This window comes from Elephantulus edwardii, unplaced genomic scaffold (genome assembly GCF_000299155.1).
Source record: "Elephantulus edwardii isolate Elephantulus edwardi_28Jun2011 unplaced genomic scaffold, EleEdw1.0 scaffold00007, whole genome shotgun sequence".
In the NCBI taxonomy this organism is placed as follows: domain Eukaryota; kingdom Metazoa; phylum Chordata; class Mammalia; order Macroscelidea; family Macroscelididae; genus Elephantulus; species Elephantulus edwardii.
In genome coordinates this window covers 21953944-21967263 of record NW_006399757.1, presented here as the reverse complement: position 1 = coordinate 21967263, position 13320 = coordinate 21953944, and positions in this window count along the sequence as shown.

Genomic DNA, 13320 nt, shown 5'->3' with positions numbered 1-13320 from the left:
TTTTTTTTTTTTTATTTGTTTTCTACGTTTAAGTTTCTTATAAGCACAATTATGTGTTCCTGGATTCCCATTCTTCTCAATGCCATTCATAATTTGTTATGATCCACACAGTCAAATGCCTTTGCATAGTCAAGAATATAAAAATAAACATTTTTTAGCATTATCTACTTTCAGCCAAGATCTATCTGACATCAGCAATTATAGCTATCATATAGCTTTACATATATTCTTTACATAAAATCTTCTTCACAAGAACTCTTCTGGAACACCATAAAGCAGAAGCCCATCAGTAGCTATCAATTTACCCTTCTTTATTTTTTTCACCAATATGTGTTGCTTCCTACTTGTGTTTAAGGAGTTTTAGTGGCCTAGTTAATTTTTGGTTGTTGTTGTTATGTGCGTTCAAGGTGACTACGACTCATAGTGACCCTGTGAACAACAGCTCTGCACGCTGCCCTATCCTGAGCCAACTTCACCATCCCCAAGATGCCTGACCTCATTGCCCCAGTCACTGTGTCAATCTCTCTCACCCACGATCTTCCTCACGTGTTGACCTTCTACCCGTCTAAGTATCATGTCCTTCTCCAAGGACTGACCCCTCCTGACCATATGCCCAAAGTATGTGAATTTAAAAATCCTTGTCTGCAAAGACCAACTTGGTTTTATCCTCTCCATGTCAAACTTCTTTAGTCTCTTGTCAGTCCATGGTATGTTCAATACTCTTTTCCAGCACCACCGCTCACAGACATTGATTCATACTTAGTCACTGTTCAGCTCTCAGATGCATAGCAACCAATTGACAAGAACATGGCTTGGATCAGGTACACCTTAGTCTTTAGAATGACAACATTGTTTTTCAGCACTTGGGAGAGGTTTTTGACAGCAAATTTCTTTCTTTTTTTTTTTTTTAAGTTTGAGCTCCCCCAACATTGCTCTCCTTTCTCAGATTATTTTGGCTCTTTAGGGTGATAACTTGCAAGTTCACATAACATTTGGATTGATATATCTATTTCTTTTTTCATAATTTTTTTTTATTTAATGAAAGTTTACATAGACTTTGGATTTCCATTCATTTATTGTTGTACACGTTCCTCTCTGTCCACCCCTCCCTCCAGTTGGCTTTTCTCTTTGAAAAGTTAAGAAAAAAATTTCTTTCATTGTTATACAACCTCTCCTCCCTGCCCCCGTCCAGTCCACTATGCAGTTTTCATTCTGGACTCTTGTCATGATAATACTACCTAATTGTCTCCAGCAAATTTCTCCAATGCAATTCTCTTTTTGGTTATCTGACTGCTGGTGCCAAAGGTGGTGAGTGTGGATCTGAGCAAGATGAAATCGTAAACAACTTCAATCTTTCCTCCATTGATCATGATAGGAGTTGCAATGCTGATTTAATGGCAAGCAGTTTGAATCTACCATCTGCTCTTCAGGAGTAAGATGGGAAATCTCCTGTTGTGTGAACCCCTCCAGAGGGCCAACTATGTCAGTTCTGATTCAATGGCAATGAGTTGAGTTGAGACCTGTCTCTTTCCACTTTCATCCTCACTTCTAGAATGAAACTTTTATGAGGAAAGGGCGTTTTTTAAAAATCTCATTGTCTTGAGTAGTTCCTGGGCATTGCAGGAAGTACTTAGTGAGTCAAGGAATCTGCTATTATTGTTGTTATCTGAGAGCTGGACAATGAATAAGGATGACAGGAGAATCGATGCTTTTGAGCTATGGTGTTGGAGAATAGCACTGGACATCTAATAGATGGCCCAAAGAACAAACAGATATATGTCTTGGAGAAGGTGTAGCCGGAGTGCTCTTTGAAGGTCAGAAAGATGAGGCTTCACCTCACATACTTTTGGCATGTTGGAGGAGAGGCTATTCCTTGAGAAAGGGACATGGTTCTAGGAAGGGTAGAGGATTGGTAAAGTAAAGGAAGACACTTGACCAGATGGATTGACATGGTGACTACCACAATGACCTCTAGTGTGTCAGGAAGTGTGAGGATAGGATAGGATGGCACAGGACAGAACAGGGTTGCAATGAATCATACTCAACTAGACGGCACCTAACAACAACAACACCAACATTATTGTTATTGCCATTGAATGGATCACGACTCAGAACAAACCCTATGAACAACACATCTGAACCTTGTCCTATATTGTACCATCGTCACGATCTCTGCCAAACTTCAAGACCATTGCTATAGTCACTGTGCCAATCTAGCTCCTTGGAGGCCATCATCTCTTTCTCTGACTCGCTACTATTCACAGCATGTTGTTATTTTCCAAACATTGGCTCATCTTGATAACATGCTCATAGTATGGCCTTCGAGGCACATTCATGAAAATACCATGGCTTGGCTCAGACACTGCAGCCTTTAAAGTGACTTCATTGTTCTTCAGTATTTTGTAGAAGTCCTTGGCAGCAGATTTTCCCAATGAAACATCTTTTGCTTTCTTGATTACTGGTACCATAGGTGTTGGTTTATAGATCCAAGTAAAAGATTCTATATTTCTTATTCCTACACTTGACATTTAAAAAAAATTAAAATTATCCTCATTAATTAAAAATAGATACCCAACATATATTCCCAGAAGGAAACATGAATTATTTACAAAGTGATTTTTTTTTTTCATTTTTTTAACTTTTTCTTTTTTGGTTTGGGACTGGGTGTTTTTCCTTTTCATCACATGTGGATTATTATTCTCTGAGCAACTTTTCTAAAACACAATTTTATATGCGATCAGTAAGGAAAATAATGTGTCATTCTAATCGCCTCTTTGCAGCCATTAGCACAAGGAAGAGTCCTGACCCCCAGTCACATGTCATCAGACATAAACCCCACCCTTCATCTTTCTGAAAATGGTTGTCCTCCACCTCAGAGGAACAGTCAAAAGAAGCCAGTGACGGGAAAGGGCAGCAAGGGAATTAAAAATCTTTTTCCAAAACCACTGTCCCTTGTCTTTGTTTTGAACATATACAGACCCACTAAATAGAAACCTCAAGGATTCAATGGCAATCATTTCAGAAAATGTTGACTCAGTCACTATATTTTGAGAAATCAAGAGCCTCTTTCTAAAGATCACATTAAGGAGCAGATTTGAAAGCAGGTTCAGTGAAATGTCTAACCTCTCTACCCTCCCTTGAAGCCCTTTCAGGGCAACCTAGCTTATCAGTGAGCTGAGCTGCCAAGGATATATATATGCTGGAGGGTAAAATAGACAACTCATTTTCATTCTGAAGAGGTGACACTGCACAAGCGACTCTCACACTCACTCAACTTACTCTGTCATCTTTAACTTGAGAAAAGAACTTATTTCATTCTCAAAGAAAATTCTATATGATATGCTGCAACAGGGCAGGCTCTGAAGTTCTTCTGGGGAAAAAAAAGGAATACTCTGGCAATATTCAATGTTCAGAGTTCTTAACTAGCTTAATAAACATATAGATTACAGATACTCATTTGGGAAGAGATACAGAGACGAAAGTCAGAATTTTCCTGTAATGACTCACTAACTCCTATACACTTCTTTACAGAAAGAACAGATAAAGGGTTAATTAAATTAAAGCAAGAGTTTTCAAATTTCCTTTAGAAAAAGGAGAGAGAGAAGGGATATGTCAATGAACCAGTTTCTACATCATGGTTTAATCTGCCACTAAAAATACGAGTGAAAAGAATCTTGGTATGGCGTTTGATATAGAATTCCTTGACCATGTGAGCACACAGACTTGATCTTCTCTGATAGCTACACTTTGATTCCCTCAAGTCCCATTCTGGATGGCACAGTTCATACAGAAGACAATCTCACTTCAAAGTATTGCCTGGTTAGGATTTCTATGAATACTCCTCCTTTTTCTTTCCCAATAATTCCTTTTGAAATTGTCTATATAACTGGCTGCATCTGCAAAAAGAAAACTCTAAAACAGTTTGGATGTTTATGAAATCATGATGAAAATGAAACATCACCTTACTAATTACTTCCCCTTGGTGAGTATAAACTAAGAAGCACATGGCATCCATCATTACCTGAATGTTCATCTGCTATCAAAATACTTTGGGCCTACATTTGCATAATTTCTGCCCAGTTCCATGTCATTAATGGAGGAGACATTTTCAATTATGCATGCATATTTACCAGGTACTATATAGAGATAGACAACATTTTTAAAAAGCCAGACGGGATATCAGATTTCAAAGAAGACAATTTAGAATGTGCTTCAGATAGGAGTGTAAACCTTTGGAAGACTGGTATCTTTTAGAACCATAAAGTCTAAGGAAGAAAAAAAAATACAACTATTAAAATGCACATACACTGCTGGCTGGCACTGTTGTGACAGCCAGCAGTATCAGCGTCAGTCAATTATCTTCACAAATGCCTCTTGTGCTAATGAGCACTCACAAAAATCAGCAGACTTTTCTGGCAAGGAGAAAAGATCAGTTTCATTGCTTGCAGAACTAATTCAGGGTACAAAAGTGAAGGCTCTGCCGTCGCTGCCTCTTTTACTGCTCCTTTTGTGAAAGCTTTTGATGTGTACTGAAGAGCTGGGCCTGTGTTTGGGCCTCTTCATCTCCAGTTCATTGCCTGCCATTAACATACATATCCATATGAAAAGTTCGCTAAGTCACTAACAGCTGTCCAGAAAGGAGTTTCAGAAGGAAAAGGGAAAAAGAACCTATTCCTTCTCAAAATGCTGACAATACTATTTAGCCCCTTTTTGGCAATGATATACCTAACTTTTTAAAGCCGCCTTTCACTCAAAAAGGGTCTAAGCATAATAAAACATTCAAACACATAGTGATTTTCATTTTGAAACAGTCATTTGCTGTATTCGGAGTGGGGTGGGGGAAGTCTATAGTTACCAGATGCAAAGGAAATCCATCATTCATGATACATATGTATATGGCAGACCCCCACACACATGCTCCCTCTATATTGTTTTTGCAGGATGCTAAATAACCTCACATCTTCCATTTAACCCAGAGGAAACCCCCCTGTAGCAGATGCTCTTTGGTGGTTTTATGCCCATCGCCTTCTTCAGTTTATGAGACTGACAGTTATCTATGGTCGATTTGTTATCAATAGCTAGTATGATAGTAAAAGCAAAAGACTATCAGAATTGCACCATAAAACTAAAAAATGAGAGAGATGCACATAGAGAAAGAGAGACACACATAGAGAAAGAGAGAGGGTGAGATTTCCTAAGAAATCCTTAACTTGAGCAAGTGGTTAAGTTCACCAAGATACAAAGAAGAAAACCCTGAAATGGCCTTTAAGGAAAGGCTCTGAAAGCCAGACTGTGGAGAAAAAGATTTTAGATTCATTTTTGAAAGGCTCATCCCATCCATTTGATCTGTGGCTTAGTTTTGTCAAAGGTAGAAGGAATGGGTGTGATGACTAAATGCTTTTCCTAGCGAGCCCTGGAGTTCATGACCCTCCAGCCATTTTTAGGCAAGTGTGCGCCACAGAGCGAGAGAAGGTAAATCTGTGTCAGTTTTCGAGGTTTAACATAGTTTAAAGAAAATCTTCCTTTCTTTCCTTCATTCTTTTGTTCTTTTTCTTCTCCCTTAAATCAGAATCTAAATCCCAAGGCAGACTCCTAGCTCCCACTTCTATAAAGACTGTACCGCTGTACGGATCCTCCCACCATGTAAAAACAGCTTGTGCTGTATAAAAAACAAGACTTTAATCCCACTTGTTGCTCCCCCCAACACTCCTTTCTCTCTCTTCTTCTTTCTCTCTTTCAAATTCTAGTCTTTTTTTCTGCCGTATCTCTCCCAGATCAGGCACGGAAAAAAAAAATCTTTAACTTTGCCTATTTTGATCTGAAAATGAAATCTTATTTATTATGCATCCTGTTTGTTGTCCTTGGAGAACCCCAGCATTCATTTAAAGGGGTCTCCAATGACTTCTTAAACACATTTCTCTCCTTGCTGCAATTAAACAAAGTGGAGCTGTGATTAGCCCTCCGCAGGGGGGAAAGAAAAAGACACCCTTGAATCAAAATGGGGGGACCTGGCTGGGCATTATTGCCTCACAATGCAGGAGTTTATTGCTGAAACCTGCTTCTCCCCCAGCTCCGCACTCCATGGGAACTGCAGTCAGGTGGAAAGCTATTTTCCTCTGGGCCGCAGCAGCTTGGAGTAGCCTAAGACCAGCTAAAGCTACTAAAGCTCTTCGTAGTAACTGAGACATTTAGGATAATCTTTATGGGAGTTTTGCATGAGCTTCTGCTTTTTGTTGCACTGAGAAGGAGAGTTAATGATGAGCTTTCACTGGCTTCTCTCTCTCTCTCTTTAAAAATCTAAGCCAAAAACCGCCTGGTTAAGTTAAGTACCACCTCCCTCCAGCCCTTGGGAAACCACTCAAGAGGGCTTTGCTTGGCTCTGTGTTCATGACACATAATGAAAACAATTTTACGCTGTGGAGGGAAGTATTGGGCAATTACTGATGTAACAGCCACCTGCAGTAGCGAGCCCTGGCTGCAGCATTGCGGAGGTTCATGAATATTTGATGGTGTGATGTTATTTTGAATGGCTGGGGCAGGTGAAGGGGGCCGAGGGTGTAATAAGTAACTCTGCTGGAGGCTGTGTAGCTGCTCTGTTTTCCCCCGCAGAGCCCACAGTGTAACACCAAGAAACATCCTGACCCGGCCTCCATCGCCGCCAGAGCAGCTGAGGCCGAGGCAAGACGATGTGACAAGGCACCGTGGGCACCCTTTACAAACTCTTGTCTGCCGATTTTACACATGATGTCCAGCTTGAAAAGCCTCGGCATCAATCTTGTCTGATTTAATTTGATAAATTAAGTGTGGATAAGGATTAAATGAGAATTTTGTAATGGAGAAAACTTGTCCTTACTCTTTAATCCAGTTAAGATAGTATAGGAGAAGTCCTATAAAACATCAAGCAATGGCTTAGAGAAAGGAAAGGAACGGGAAGGAAAAAAAGAACCCAACTTGGCTTTTTTTTTTTCCTTACAAGACATCTGTACAGAAATGGAATGAAAACGCTAGTCTCGCTTCCTGGTGTTTACATGGGAAATACATAGAAAACTAAACACACACACACACACACACACACACACACACACACACCTATTTTATGTGGCGTCTAAAATATAGGAAAGTAATAGGGATTGAATTACATGAAACACAATAAAGTACAGCTCCAGAGAACTTTTCGTGGATAGGTGGAATATTTTGAGTATCATTTCCTTTCTCAAATGTTATTTTCCTAATAAGAAATGTCAAGAATTCAAACTGAGTCTTAGCATAAAGAATACCTTTCTACCATTTCAGACTTACTGGCATATTTAAGAGTTCCAGCACAAGAATTATGTTTTATATGACCAAAGTACAAACAATGTAAAAATTATTTTCTGTGACAGGTACATTCGTATATAATGGAACAGCCTGAACAAACACTAGTTACCTAGACAGCTGATGTAAATTCAAAACAATGCTATGTGAGACTCTATTAAACATTCATTTTTTAATTTGTTAAGAGTTCTTATTTTTTTCCCCCCAACAAATGACAGAGTGTGCTTTTTATGGAAAAGGCTGGGAAGGTTGTACATTGACTTCACTCTGAATAGCTTTTCAGTGAAGAATATGCTTAGAAAAAGATACAAAAGATTTACAGAATCCTTGATCACAAAACAGCATAGGGAACAGAAAATCTGAGGAGTCACAGGAGAAAAAGGCAGTAGACTCGACAGCCTCAGAATAATGTGGGGCAACAGAGGAATTGCCAGAGTGACAATTTGAAGATTATAAAAGATACTCTTTAATTTCGGTAAGCGGTAGTTTTATAGGTATGGTCATAACATTTCATAACATTAATTTAGAGCTTGCATCAGAATGAAATAATGTGGTGATATGTTAACATTTCCATTTTTGCACTCACTTTGTAGCAGAGTATTGAAATACCACTGTTTCAAATGGTTGACAATCCCATTTGCACTTCAAAAATTATCAAATCAGGATGACAAAGATGATGAGTGTTTATATAATCCAGGCCTGAGCCACTTAATCAAACCCTAGTGCATTACCTAAATTTTCATCTTATTATTCATTATTGGCATCACTATGTAGTGTGTTCACTGGAAGAATTGTCTCATCATGCTTGAATATGTTATCTAGTAGTCTACATAAAAGGTATGGTGGCAGTCCTTTTTAAATATTGGCACTTTTCATTAACAAAGAGGAAATGATGACATCAGATGATCTTGATAAATAGTGTCATTATATGACACCTCTCTAACAAGTTGAATTCAAGGGAAACGCAATAAAATACTAGTGTGTATTAATATAGTAATATTAATTAACATATATTCAATAACTCCAAAACATTTTATTTTCTCTTGCTATGTATTTTTACTGCTTCCTAATATAAAGGGTCCCTGATTCAGCAATTCTATAAAGACCAAACTATAAACATGTAGTAAATTTTAGATTCTTGTAATTAGACTTTTACCTTAAGTGATGTTAAAATCTGTATGTAAACGACATTATTTAAAAGCCTGTCTTCCAAACGAAAATTGCTGTTTGACAATTCTATAGAATGTTCTAGGAAGGTAATTACACTGCTTTGGCTGTTAAAGAGGTTGATGTAGAATAAAGTCACTACGTCAGTTTTTGCAGGAAACCCCAAAGAAGACGAGAAAGGAGACTGGTGCCATGAGTCCTTTGCCTTCAAAATATTGATTCACATTGCCTGCCTCTCCTTGTATGTTGTTGATGTGTGCAGTAGAGTCAGAACCCACTCAGAGCTGACCCTCCGGCAGATTTTCAAAGGCTGTAAATCATATGGGAGGAGATGAAACATCTGATGAATTTTGATCTCCTGCCTTTGTGTTACAAAGGCAACTTCTTATCCACTAGGCCACCAGAGCTCTCTTCTCTGTATATGTTATTGTGTTTGTTCAGGTCTGGACTGACCCATAGCTTGGATTTTCAGAGGTAGTAAATCACACAGGAAGTGATTGCCCTTCTTTGTCCAACAAAGCAGCTGATGAATTTGAACCACTCTCCTGTAGGTTGGCAGCCCAACTCCTTACCAATGAAGAGAAGAAAAATTTCCAGCTAAACAATTGATGGCAATTAACAAAGGTTAAAGAAAGAATAGATCTTTATAAAGTCCATTATATTGTTGTTGGTATGTACTGTTGAGTTGGAAAGGACTACTAGATGACCCTCCAGCATTGTTCCAGAGACAGTAAATTACATGGGAGGAGACTGCCCATCTTTCTTCCATGGAGCAGTTGGTGGATTCAAATCACTCTACTATTTTCAACTCAAGTACTGAAAAAAAAAATCAACAGTAAGAGACAAATTAGTTGTTGTTGTTGCTAAGTGCCGTTGAGTTGTAGACGACTCAGCAACCCTATAAACGAAAGACCTGAACACTTGTATAACTTTCATCATTTCTCCAAGTTCATAGAGTTCCCTTAATCATTTGAGGAAAAATATAAAAACCCACATACACCAAAAAACATATAATAAAAACAAATAAATGGATAGCCACAGGGGAGAAAAATATCTTGACTGACCTAGTTTTATAAAAACCTGATGGCTTTTTAAAAATTAAGTATTTTCATTTACTCAAGCACAGGTAACACTTGCAGGGTTAATTTAATTCCATCCTTATTTCCTATAATACTAAGAAATAGTGGGTTTAGGGAAACTCTAAATGGTTTTATGTCATTAACATGATCAAAAGAATTTTCATATGTAGTGGAGGAGTTTAAGACAACAAATGTGTACTTAGGGTATATGCTTGTATACACAAATAAACTCAAGTGGAAGCACATGTACCCATATTCTCAGTGATTGACATCATTATAATCAATAGTCTAAGGGGTAGTGAACCCTTGGTTCCAAAGCAACTACAGCTCAAATTTACTATTTCTTTTCTGAATGTGCATAAAATAAAAGGCGTTTGTGTTAACCTTTTTAGGTTGAGTGAAGAACAGCAGACCACTGGTCAATGAAAAGTAAAATTAAGACAAAAAGAACACAGTGATTTCAGGTATTGGAACACCCTTCGCTTCTTTGCCTTTCCAGTGCTTTTAGAACATGTGGTAAGTTACCTTAGAAGGTGCATTCGAACTGAAAAAGAAAAGAGAGGGTCATATCTCTGGTGGCTTAGTGTAAAGGAGTTGCGCTGTCAATCGAAAGGCAGGAGGCAGGAGAAAGATGGGCAATCTTCTTCCATGTGAGTAATTGCCTCTGAAAACTTTCTGAAGGGTCAACTATGGGTCAGTTCTAACTTACAGTACACAACAACAATAACACAAGTGTAGTCATTAGGCTGTTCCAGTGCTATCCCAAAGGTGGAGCCTCTGGCAGTTCAAATCTACTGGTGGTTCAAGGGGGCTTGAAAGATGATCAGTCTCCTCCCATGTGATTTATAGCCTTGGAACAGTCATAAGTTTATTTTAACTCAACAGTATTGACAGAATGAGACACTATTTTCTTATTTTTAAGAGAGATTCATCTCTTTTTCTCACTCCTACTGAAAGGATGTCAAACACTTATATGCCATTGATTTTACTCAATGTCTTTTGTCTGGATTCTATTTCCCAACAGAATGTTACCTCTTTTATCAAATAGCTGAAATCTCATCCTTTCTACTAATTATTCTTAAATATATCCAGTAGTACCTAATAGTTTTTATTGTTATTAGGTCTCTCAAGTTGTTTCTAACTCATAACCAAATTAAACAGTGTCTGGTTCTGTGTTATCCTCATCATTCTTGCAATCACTAGGTTGATCTATCTCATTGAGAGTCCTCCTTTTCAAGCACGATGTACTTCTCCAGCAACTGCTTAGTGCATTATTTCTTCTCTCTTTCAAATATGTTCACAGACCAGATGATAATTGAGAAGTGTTTTGTTATGCATGTCCATTCTCTACCAAACTTTCTTAGCATCCTCCCATACATACCTCATCTTCAATTAAAACAACTTTACTAACTTGTGCCCAATCAATAGCTTTCATTTTTCATTTTTATATGGTAGCTTAGGTTTGTAAAATGCTTTCCATGGGTGATAACTCCTTGATTCCTACAATCCTGACAGAGACATTTTTATCTTGCTTTTACACATCAGGAAGTTGAGGCTCTAAAAATGGCCAAATTGCAATCTCAGCTCCATCTTTTTGACTCCCACTCCAATGTCTTTGTGCCTGTGACTCTCTCTTGTTGACATTGGCTCTTGTTTAGTTAACAGAATTTGGCTAAAAGAACTAAAAATATTGTGCATATTGGTCAAAGCAGGGTTTGAGGATGCTGCTTTTCCTAGGCCAGTGTAGGTAGCTTGGGGCAAAGATAGCAACAAAACAGTTTAGGTTGCTTATATTGTTTTTCTTAAAAAGTTGGGGTAGGTAGAGGGTGCCATTATGGTTGCAGGACCAGAGGATTCAAGAGTCCTTTTGAAGTAACTAGGTCTTTGATTTCCCCAATTACCTCTTAGTGACATCTACTGCTGGGGGGGGGGGGGGGCCGACTGCCAGAGGGATGTAGCCATAACCATGGCAGTTTAAGACACTAGCTGGCTTTTCTTCTCACAATCAGAAATACTGTCTGAGTAACTCAGTAGGCAGAAAATTTTAAGTTCATTCTATGCTACTGATGCAAAGGAAACTGGCTTTCAGATAATGATGAAAATATATGTTGGTTATGATTTCTCCTTTGAAGTCAAGCTTCTCCACAGCGAAACTTGAGGAAATAGCACATAGGCGTCATGAAGTTTTTATTAACCTGGATAGTGTAGTTGTATTTACTCTCTGTCTTTTTAGGACAGAGCAGCTGCACCTTTATATGTGAATGGCATCCTGGGTCAGCAACTAAATTCTAGAGCATTCTTCTGTTTTCTAGAGAAAATTTCTACATCTCAAATTTTTCTCACTCTGTCTTCTCTCAAATTCAACACATTCCAGCCATACAGATTCTTTCTGTTCCTTGACTACTTGACTATACCTAGTTTGTTTTTTTTTTGCTTTTCCTTGGCTTTCCTGACTGACCTAATCTTTTTGTACTACAGTTCTCTGATAGAAGTTAATTATTCATATTATTTAAAGTAACCTGTTGACTGTCACGGCATCCTATTTAGTCCCGTTGACAATAGTGATCATTATCTGAACTAATTTGTTTATTTCATATTGTCTTTCTTCTACTACTTCATGAGTCTTATCTGCTTTTTTTGAAAATTGATTCTCAGTGCCTAAAGCAGTGCCTGTTGCCTACACATTGCTTAATGTATGTGAATGAATTAACAGTTTGAGTGAAGAATTCACCATTAGTGTTATATTACATTTGTTTAGCTCTTTAAAATTCAAAAAAGACATTAATTTATGTAACTTATCCTCCTGATAATACTATCAAGTGATTTTAACATTTATTGTGTCTACCATGAGTCGTAAGATTGTGCCTACCTAGTGTCCAGAAATACTAGTGAAATATCTTTAAAACAGGAAAGTAGAAATGGGACTAGGAGTTTCTTGATGATTCTATTCTTTCCACTACTCCAGGAAAAATCACAGGGTTACAAGTAAAGAACAATGTAGTCAGATTTACTCTTAAAGTCTCTGAGTTTTGAGAGGAGCTTGTACTGAACACTCAGCAAAGTCTCAAAAGAAAGGTCTGGTGGTCTGTTTCTACAAAGATTACAGCCAAGAAGACCTTGTAGAGTCTTTAAATGTGATCTTTTGGGGTTAAATTCAATTAACCCAGGTTAATTGTCCTTATAACAGGTTTGGGTTTTCATTTTAGCTTAGCTTTTGAGGAGGACAGGAGGGTATAAATGAAATGCCAAAATCCTACATAATCTTTGCTAAAAAAAAAACAAATCCCAACACACCAAAATATGAATAGACAAGTATATACATACTTAGAGAGATTGGTGATAGATTAGTGCAAGCTTGATTCTAAAATTAAGCTCAAATTTAATTTGTATACATATAATTTACTTAATAAGTAGTTGTGTCCTATGTTGTTGTATATTGTACCAGAACCAATGGATAGCTCATCCTTTGGTGGATTTTCAGAGGCAGTTAATCACACAGGAGGAGATTGTCCATCCTTCTCCTGCAGAGTAGCTGGTAACCTCTAACAGTGTGCCTTTGGGATTGCAGCATAGCTACTTGCCACTAGCCACCAGAGCACATTTCTGATAATAAGCAGTACGACTTGGCTTTTGTTGAGCCAGTTTTAATGGCTTTTGACATATGTATCCTGGTAAGTTTTGATGGCAAGATAATTAGCCTAAGATGAAATTTAATAAGGAAGAATATTAAATTACTGTAGGCTTATTAAAAAATAAAATA